Genomic DNA, 8792 nt, shown 5'->3' with positions numbered 1-8792 from the left:
CCGGTTTGTGACTTAGAGTCATCCAGATCTGTGTCAAAGCTAGCATCGACGTAACCCTTTACGACGAGCTCTTCGTTACCTCCATACACGAGAAACATGTCCTTAGTCCTTTTCAGGTACTTCAGGATATTCTTGACTGTTGTCCAGTGTTCCATGCCGGGATTACTTTGGTACCTTCCTACCAAACTTACGGCAAGGTTTACATCAGGTCTGGTACACAGCATAGCATACATGATAGACCCTATGGCCGAGGCATAGGGGACGACACTCATCTTTTCTCTATCTTCTGCCGTGGTCGGGCATTGAGCAGCTTCTCCAAGGTCCTTCATTGAAAAACACTTGTTCAAGTAGGCCTTTATGCTTTCCAAGAATTCTATATCATTTCCCATCAACAGTATGTCATCCACATACAATATGAGAAATGCTACAGAGCTCCCACTCACTTTCTTGTAAATGCAGGCTTCTCCATAAGTCTGCGTAAATCCAAACGCTTTGATCATCTCATCAAAACGAATGTTCCAACTCTGAGATGCTTGCACAAGCCCATAAATCGAGCGATGGAGCTTGCACACCTTGTCAGCATTCTTAGGATCGACAAAACCTTCCGGGTGCATCATATACAATTCTTCCTTAAGGAAACCATTAAGGAATGCCGTTTTGACGTCCATTTGCCATATCTCATAATCATAGAATGCGGCAATTGCTAACATGATTCTGAAGGACTTCAGCTTCGCTACGGGTGAGAAAGTCTCATCGTAGTCAACCCCTTGAACTTGTCGATAACCCTTAGCATGAAGCTGAGCTTTATAGATGGTCACATTACCATCCGCGTCTGTCTTCTTCTTAAAGATCCATTTATTTTCTATGTCTCGCCGATCATCGGGCAAGTCAGTCAAAGTCCATACTTCATTTTCATACATGGATCCTATCTCGGATTTCATGGCTTCCAGCCATTTGTCGGAATCTGGGCCCGCCATCGCTTCTTCATAGTTCGAAGGTTCACCGTTGTCTAACAACATGATTTCCAAGACAGGGTTGCCGTACCACTCTGGTGCGGAACGTGTCCTCGTGGACCTACGAAGTTCAGTAGCAACTTGATCTGAAGTTTCATGATCATCATCATTAACTTCCTCTCTAGTCGGTGCAGGCACCTCAGGAACATTTTCTTGAGCTGCGCCACTTACCGGTTCAAGAGGTAATACTTCATCGAGTTCTACTTTCCTCCCACTTATTTCTTTCGAGAGAAACTCTTTCTCTAGAAAGGACCCATTCTTGGCAACAAAGATCTTGCCTTCGGATCTGAGGTAGAAGGTATACCCAACAATTTCTTTAGGGTATCCTATGAAGACGCATTTTTCCGATTTGGGTTCGAGCTTTTCTGGTTGAAGTTTCTTGACATAAGCATCGCATCCCCAAACTTTTAGAAACGACAGCTTAGGTTTCTTCCCAAACCATAATTCATATGGTGTCGTCTCAACGGATTTCGACGGAGCCCTATTTAAAGTGAATGCGGCAGTCTCTAAAGCATAGCCCCAAAATGACAGCGGTAAATTGGTAAGAGACATCATAGATCGCACCATATCTAATAGAGTGCGATTACGACGTTCGGACACACCATTACACTGAGGTGTTCCAGGCGGCATGAGTTGTGAAACTATTCCACATTTTCTTAAGTGTGTGCCAAATTCGTGACTCAAGTAGTCTCCCCCACGATCTGATCACAAGAACTTGATTTTTCTGTCACGTTGATTATCAACCTCACTCTGAAATTCCTTGAACTTTTCAAAGGTCTCAGACTTGTGTTTCATTAAGTAGACATACCCATATCTACTCAAGTCATCAGTGAGGGTGAGAACATAACGATAGCCACCGCGAGCCTCAATACTCATTGGACTGCACACATCAGTATGTATGATTTCCAATAAGTTGGTTGCTCGCTCCATTGTTCCTGAGAACGGAGTCTTGGTCATTTTACCCATGAGGCATGGTTCGCACGTGTCAAATGATTCGTAATCAATAGACTCTAAAAGTCCATCTGCATGGAGCTTCTTCATGCGTTTGACACCTATGTGACCAAGGCGGCAGTGCCACAAGTATGTGGGACTATCATTATCAACCTTACATCTTTTGGTATTCACACTATGAATATGCGTAGCATTACGCTCGAGATTCATTAAGAATAAACCATTCACCATCGGAGCATGACCATAAAACATATCTCTCATATAAATAGAACAACCATTATTCTCGGATTTAAATGAGTAGCCATCTCGAATTAAACGAGATCCTGATACAATGTTCATGCTCAAAGCTGGCACTAAATAACAATTATTGAGGTTTAAAACTAATCCCGTAGGTAAATGTAGAGGCAGCGTGCCGACGGCGATCACATCGACCTTAGAACCATTCTCGACGCGCATCATCACCTCGTCCTTCGCCAGTCTCTGCTTATTCCGCAGCTCCTTCTTTGAGTTACAAATGTGAGCAACCGCACCGGTATCAAATACCCAGGAGCTACTACGAGTACTAGTAAGGTACACATCAATTACATGTATATCACATATACCTTTAGTGTTGCCGGCCTTCTTGTCCGCTAAGTATTTGGGGTAGTTCCGCTTCCAGTGACCACTTCCCTTGCAATAAAAACACTCAGTCTCGGGCTTGGGTCCATTCTTTGGCTTCTTCCCGGCAGCTTGCTTACCGGGCGCGGCAACTCCCTTGCTGTCCTTCTTGAAGTTCTTCTTACCCTTGCCTTTCTTGAACTTAGTGGTTTTATTCACCATCAATACTTGATGTTCCTTTTTGATTTCCACCTCTGCTGATTTCAGCATTGAATACACCTCAGGAATGGTCTTTTCCATCCCCTACATATTGAAGTTCATCACAAAGCTCTTGTAGCTCGGTGGAAGCGACTGAAGGATTCTGTCAATGACCGCGTCATCCGGGAGATTAACTCCCAGCTGAGTCAAGTGGTTATGCAACCCAGACATTCTGAGTATGTGCTCACTGACAGAACTATTTTCCTCCATCTTACAGCTAAAGAACTTGTCGGAGACTTCATATCTCTCGACCCGGGCATGAGCTTGAAAAACCATTTTCAGCTCTTCGAACATCTGGTATGCTCCGTGTCTCTCAAAACGCTTTTGGAGCCCCGGTTCTAAGCTGTAAAGCATGCCGCACTGAACGAGGGAGTAATCATCAGCACGTGACTGCCAAGCGTTCATAACGTCTTGGTTCTGTGGGACAAGTGCGTCACCTAGCGGTGCTTCTAGGACATAATATTTCTTGGCAGCTATGAGGATGATCCTCAGGTTCCGGACCCAGTGCGTATAGTTGCTGCCATCGTCTTTCAGCTTGGTTTTCTCTAGGAACGCGTTGAAGTTGAGGACAACGTGGGCCATTTGATCTATAAGACATATTGTAAAGATTTTAGACTAAGTTCATGATAATTAAGTTCATCTAATCAAATTATTCAATGAACTCCCACTCAGATAGACATCCCTCCAGTCATCTAAGTGAAACATGATCCGAGTTAACTAGGCCGTGTCCGATCATCACGTGAGACAGACTAGCCAACATCGGTGAACATCTTCATGTTGATCGTATCTTCTATACGACTCATGCTCAACCTTTCGGTCTTCCGTGTTCCGTGGCCATGTCTGTACATGCTAGGCTCGTCAAGTCAACCTAAGTGTATTGCGTGTGTAAATCTCGCTTACATCCGTTGTATTCGAACGTCAGAGTCTATCACACCCGATCATCATGTGGTGCTTCGAAACAACGAACCTTCGCAATGGTGCACAGTTAGGGGGAACACTTTCTTGAAATTATTACGAGGGATCATCTTATTTAAGCTACCGTCGTTCTAAGCAAATAAGATGTAAAACATGATAAACATCACATGCAATCAAATAGTGACATGATATGGCCAATATCATTTGCTCCTTTTGATCTCCATCTTCGGGGCTCCATGATCATCGTTGTCACCGGCATGACACCATGATCTCCATCACCGTGTCTTCTTGAAGTTGTCTCGTCATCTATTACTTCTACTACTATGGCTAACTCTTTAGCAATAAAGTAAAGTAATTACATGACGTTTATGTTGACACGCATGTCATAAATAAATAAAGACAACTCCTATGGCTCCTGCCGGTTGTCATACTCATCGACATGCAAGTCATGATTCCTATTACAAGAACATGATCATCTCATACATCACATATCATTCATCACATCCTTTGGCCATATCACATCACAAAACACTTGCTGCAAAAACAAGGTAGACGTCCTCTAATTGTTGTTGCAAGTTTTTATGTGGCTGCTATAGGTTTCTAGCAAGAACGTTTCTTACCTACGCCAAAACCACAATGTGAATTGCCAATTTCTATTTACCCTTCATAAGGACCCTGTTCATCAAATCCAATCCGAGTAAAGTGGGAGAGACAGACACCCGCCAGCCACCTTATGCAACTAGTGCATGTCAGTCGGTGGAACCAGTCTCACGTAAGCGTACGTGTAAGGTCGGTCCGGGCCGCTTCATCCCACGATGCCGCCGAATCAAGATAAGACTAGTAACGGCAAGCAAATTGACAATATAGACACCCACAACTGCTTTGTGTTCTACTCGTGCATAGTAACTACGCATAGACCTAGCTCATGATGCCACTGTTGGGGAACGTAGCAGAATTTTAAAATTTTCTACGCATCACCAAGATTAATCTATGGAGTCATCTAGCAACGAGGGAGAGAGGAGTGCATCTACATACCCTTGTAGATCGCGCGCGGAAGCGTTCAAGAGAACGGGGTTGATGGAGTCGTACTCGACGTGATTCAAATCACTGATGACCTAGTGCCGAACGGACGGCACCTCCGCGTTCAACACACGTACGGTTAGGAAGACGTCTCCTCCTTCTTGATCCAGCAAGGGGGAAGGAGAGGTTGATGAAGATCCAGCAGCACGACGGCCCTAGGGAGATGGATCTCCAAGGGGCGGCGGCCAAGGGTGGCTTTCCCCCCAAGCCAAGTGGGGGGCGCCCCCACCCCTAGGGTTTCCCAACCCTAGGCGCAGGGCAGGCCCAAGGGGGGGCGCACCAGCCCACAAGGGGCTGGTTCCCCACCCAATTCAGCCCATGTGGCCCTCTGGGATAGGTGGCCCCACCCGGTGGACCCCCAGGAACCTTCCGGTGGTCCCAGTACAATACCGGTAACCCCCGAAACCTTCCCGATGGCCAAAACTTGACTTCCCATATATAAATCTTTACCTCCGGACCATTCCGGATCTCCTCGTGACATCCGGGATCTCATCCGGGACTTCGAACAACTTTCGGGTCACTGCATAGTAATATCTCTACAACCCTACCGTCACCGAACCTTAAGTGGGTAGACCCTACGGGTTCGGGAGACATGCAGACATGACCGAGACGCCTCTCTGGTCAATAACCAACAGCGGGATCTGGATACCCATATTGGCTCCCACATGCTCCACGATGATCTCATCGGATGAACCATGATGTCGAGGATTCAATCAATCCGTATACAATTCCCTTTGTCAATCGGTACGTTACTTGCCCGAGACTCGATCGTCGGTATCCCAATACCTTGTTCAATCTCGTTACCGGCAAGTCACTTTACTCGTGCCGTAATGCATGATCCCGTGATCAACCACTTGGTCACATTGAGCTCATTATGATGATGCATTACCGAGTGGGCCCAGTGATACCTCTCCGTCATACGGAGTGACAAATCCCAGTCTCGATTCGTGCCAACCCAACAGATACTTTCAGAGATACCTATAATGTACCTTTATAGTCACCCAGTTACGTTGTGATGTTTGGCACACCCAAGGCACTCGTACGGTATCCGGGAGTTGCACAATCTCATGGTCTAAGGAAATGATACTTGACATTCGGAAAAGCTACAGCAAACGAACTACACGATCTTTGAGCTATGCTTAGGATTGGGTCTTGTCCATCACATCATTCTCCTAATGATGTGATCCCGTTATCAATGACATCCAATGTCCATAGTCAGGAAACCATGACTATCTTTTGATCAACGAGCTAGTAAACTAGAGGCTCACTAGGGACGTGTTGTGGTCTATGTATTCACACATGTATTACGATTTTCGGATAACACAATTATAGCATGAACAATAGACAATTATCATGAACAAAGAGATATAATAATAACCATTTTGTTATTGCCTCTAGGGCATATTTCTAACAAAAGTTTCGGGCCATTTGGCAGACCGAAACGGAGCTGGTTGCACTAGGGTTACGTGATCGCATGCAAGAAATGAAACCAATTGTTACGAGGGTGTGTGCATGGCCGACGTAGGCCCCCACGCAAGGTTGGAACAAAAACGTACATAAAACGAACGGTGAGTCACGTCCGGCCAGTGTTTTACGGTTTTTTCACCGGGAAATCCTAGGAAATGCATCGAGCGTCGGAAAAATATGCAAATTGGCGTGGGTGCTGTCAATGGTGATGCCAACGTGTGGAAAATGTTTCGAGGCATTTGGCAGACTCAAAAAAACATACTTATCAATTAATGTACTTGCGATAATGTTTTTTTAAAAGCCAACGCAATTAATGGATGGGTCCGGCATATACATGCATGTCCATTGGGGGTCAAATCCCTAGTCCACGCTGCCTCCATGATTGCCACTCCACGCCGCCTTATTGCTACCTCTTGAGCACTGCGTTGGTTTTCCCTTGAAGAGGAAAGGGTGATGCAGCAAAGTAGCATAATTATTTACCTCGGTTTTTGAGAACCAAGGTATCAATCCAGTAGGAGGCCACACACGAGTCCCTCATTCCTACACAAACAAATAAAATCCTCGCAACCAACACAATAAAGGGGTTGTCAATCCCTTCACGGTCACATATGAAAGTGAGATCTGATATAGATATGATAAGATAATATTTTTGGTATTTTTATGATAAAGATGCAAAGTAAAGAAAGCAAAATAAATGGAAAAGGAAATAGCTTGTTGACGGAAGATTAATATGATGGAAAATAGACCTGGGGACCATAGGTTTGTTGGAAATATGCCCTAGAGGCAATAATAAATTAGTTATTATTATATTTCCTTGTTCATGATAATCGTTTATTATCCATGCTAGAATTGTATTGATAGGAAACTCAGATACATGTGTGGACACATAGACAACACCATGTCCCTGGTAAGCCTCTAGTTGACTAGCTCGTTGATCAATAGATGGTTACGGTTTCCTGACCATGGACATTGGATGTCGTTGGTAACGGGATCGCATCATTAGGAGAATGATGTGATGGACAAGACCCAATCCTAAGCATAGCACTAGATCGTGTAGTTCGTATGCTAAAGCTTTTCTAATGTCAAGTATCATTTCCTTAGACCATGAGATTGTGCAACTCCCGGATACCGTAGGAGTGCTTTGGGTGTGCCAAACGTCACAACGTAACTGGGTGGCTATAAAGGTACACTACGAGTATCTCCGAAAGTGTCTGTTGGGTTGGCACGAATCGAGACTGGGATTTGTCACTCCGTGTAACGGAGAGGTATCTCTGGGCCCACTCGGTAGGACATCATCATAATGTGCACAATGTGATCAAGGAGTTGATCACGGGATGATGTGTTACGGAACGATTAAAGAGACTTGCTGGTAACGAGATTGAACAAGGTATCGGGATACCGACGATCGAATCTCGGGCAAGTATCGTACCCATAGACAAAGGGAATTGTATACGGGATTGATTAAGTCCTTGACATCGTGGTTCATCCGATGAGATCATCGTGGAACATATGGGAGCCAACATGGGTATCCAGATCCCGATGTTGGTTATTGACCGGAGAACGTCTCGGTCATGTCTGCATGTCTCCCGAACCCGTAGGGTCTACACACTTAAGGTTCGATGACGCTAGGGTTATAAAGGAAGCTTGTATGTGGTTACCGAATGTTGTTCGGAGTCCCGTATGAGATCCCGGACGTCACGAGGAGTTCCGGAATGGTCCGGAGGTAAAGATTTATATATGGGAAGTCCTGTTTTGGTCACCGGAAGAGTTTCGGGGTTTATCGATAATGTACCGGGACCACCGGGAGGGTCCCGGGGGTCCACCAAGTGGGGCCACCAACCCCGGAGGCTTGCGTGGGCTAAGAGTGGTGAGGGACCAGCCCCTTAGTGGGCTGGTGCGCCTCCCACAAGGGCCCATGGCGCCTAAGAGGTGGAAAGGGGGCAAACCCTAAGGGATATGGGCCTTAAGGCCCATATTGGTGCGCCTCCCTCTCCTCTCCCCCTCTTGGCCGCCATCCTTGATCCCCATCTAGGGCTGCCGCCCCCCTAGGGGGTGGGAACCCTAGAGGGGGCGCAGCCCCTCCCCTTCCCTATATATATAAGGCCTAGGGCTGCCCATAACAGAGGCGATTCAATCTCTCGTTGGTGCAGCCCTGCGTCTCTTCTTCCTCCTCTTCTGTGGTGCTTGGCGAAGCCCTACAGGATAGCCACGCTCCTCCACCACCACCATGCCATTGTGCTGCTGCTGGATGGAGTCTTCCTCAACCTCTCCCTCTCTCCTTACTGGATCAAGGCGTGGGAAACGTCACCGGGCTGTACGTGTGTTGAACGCGGAGGTGCCGTGCGTTCGGCACTTGGTCATCGGTGATTTGGATCACGACGAGTACGACTCCATCAACCCCGTTCACTTGAACGCTTCCGCTTAGCGATCGACAAGGGTATGTAGATGCAACTCTCCTTCCCCTCGTTGCTGGTCTCTCCATAGATAGATCTTGGTGACACGTAGGAAAAT

Source organism: Triticum urartu, chromosome 3A (assembly GCF_056163025.1).
Source record: "Triticum urartu cultivar PI428250 chromosome 3A, HENAU_Tu73, whole genome shotgun sequence".
In the NCBI taxonomy this organism is placed as follows: Eukaryota; Viridiplantae; Streptophyta; class Magnoliopsida; order Poales; family Poaceae; genus Triticum; species Triticum urartu.
Note: the sequence above shows the minus strand (reverse complement) of the source record.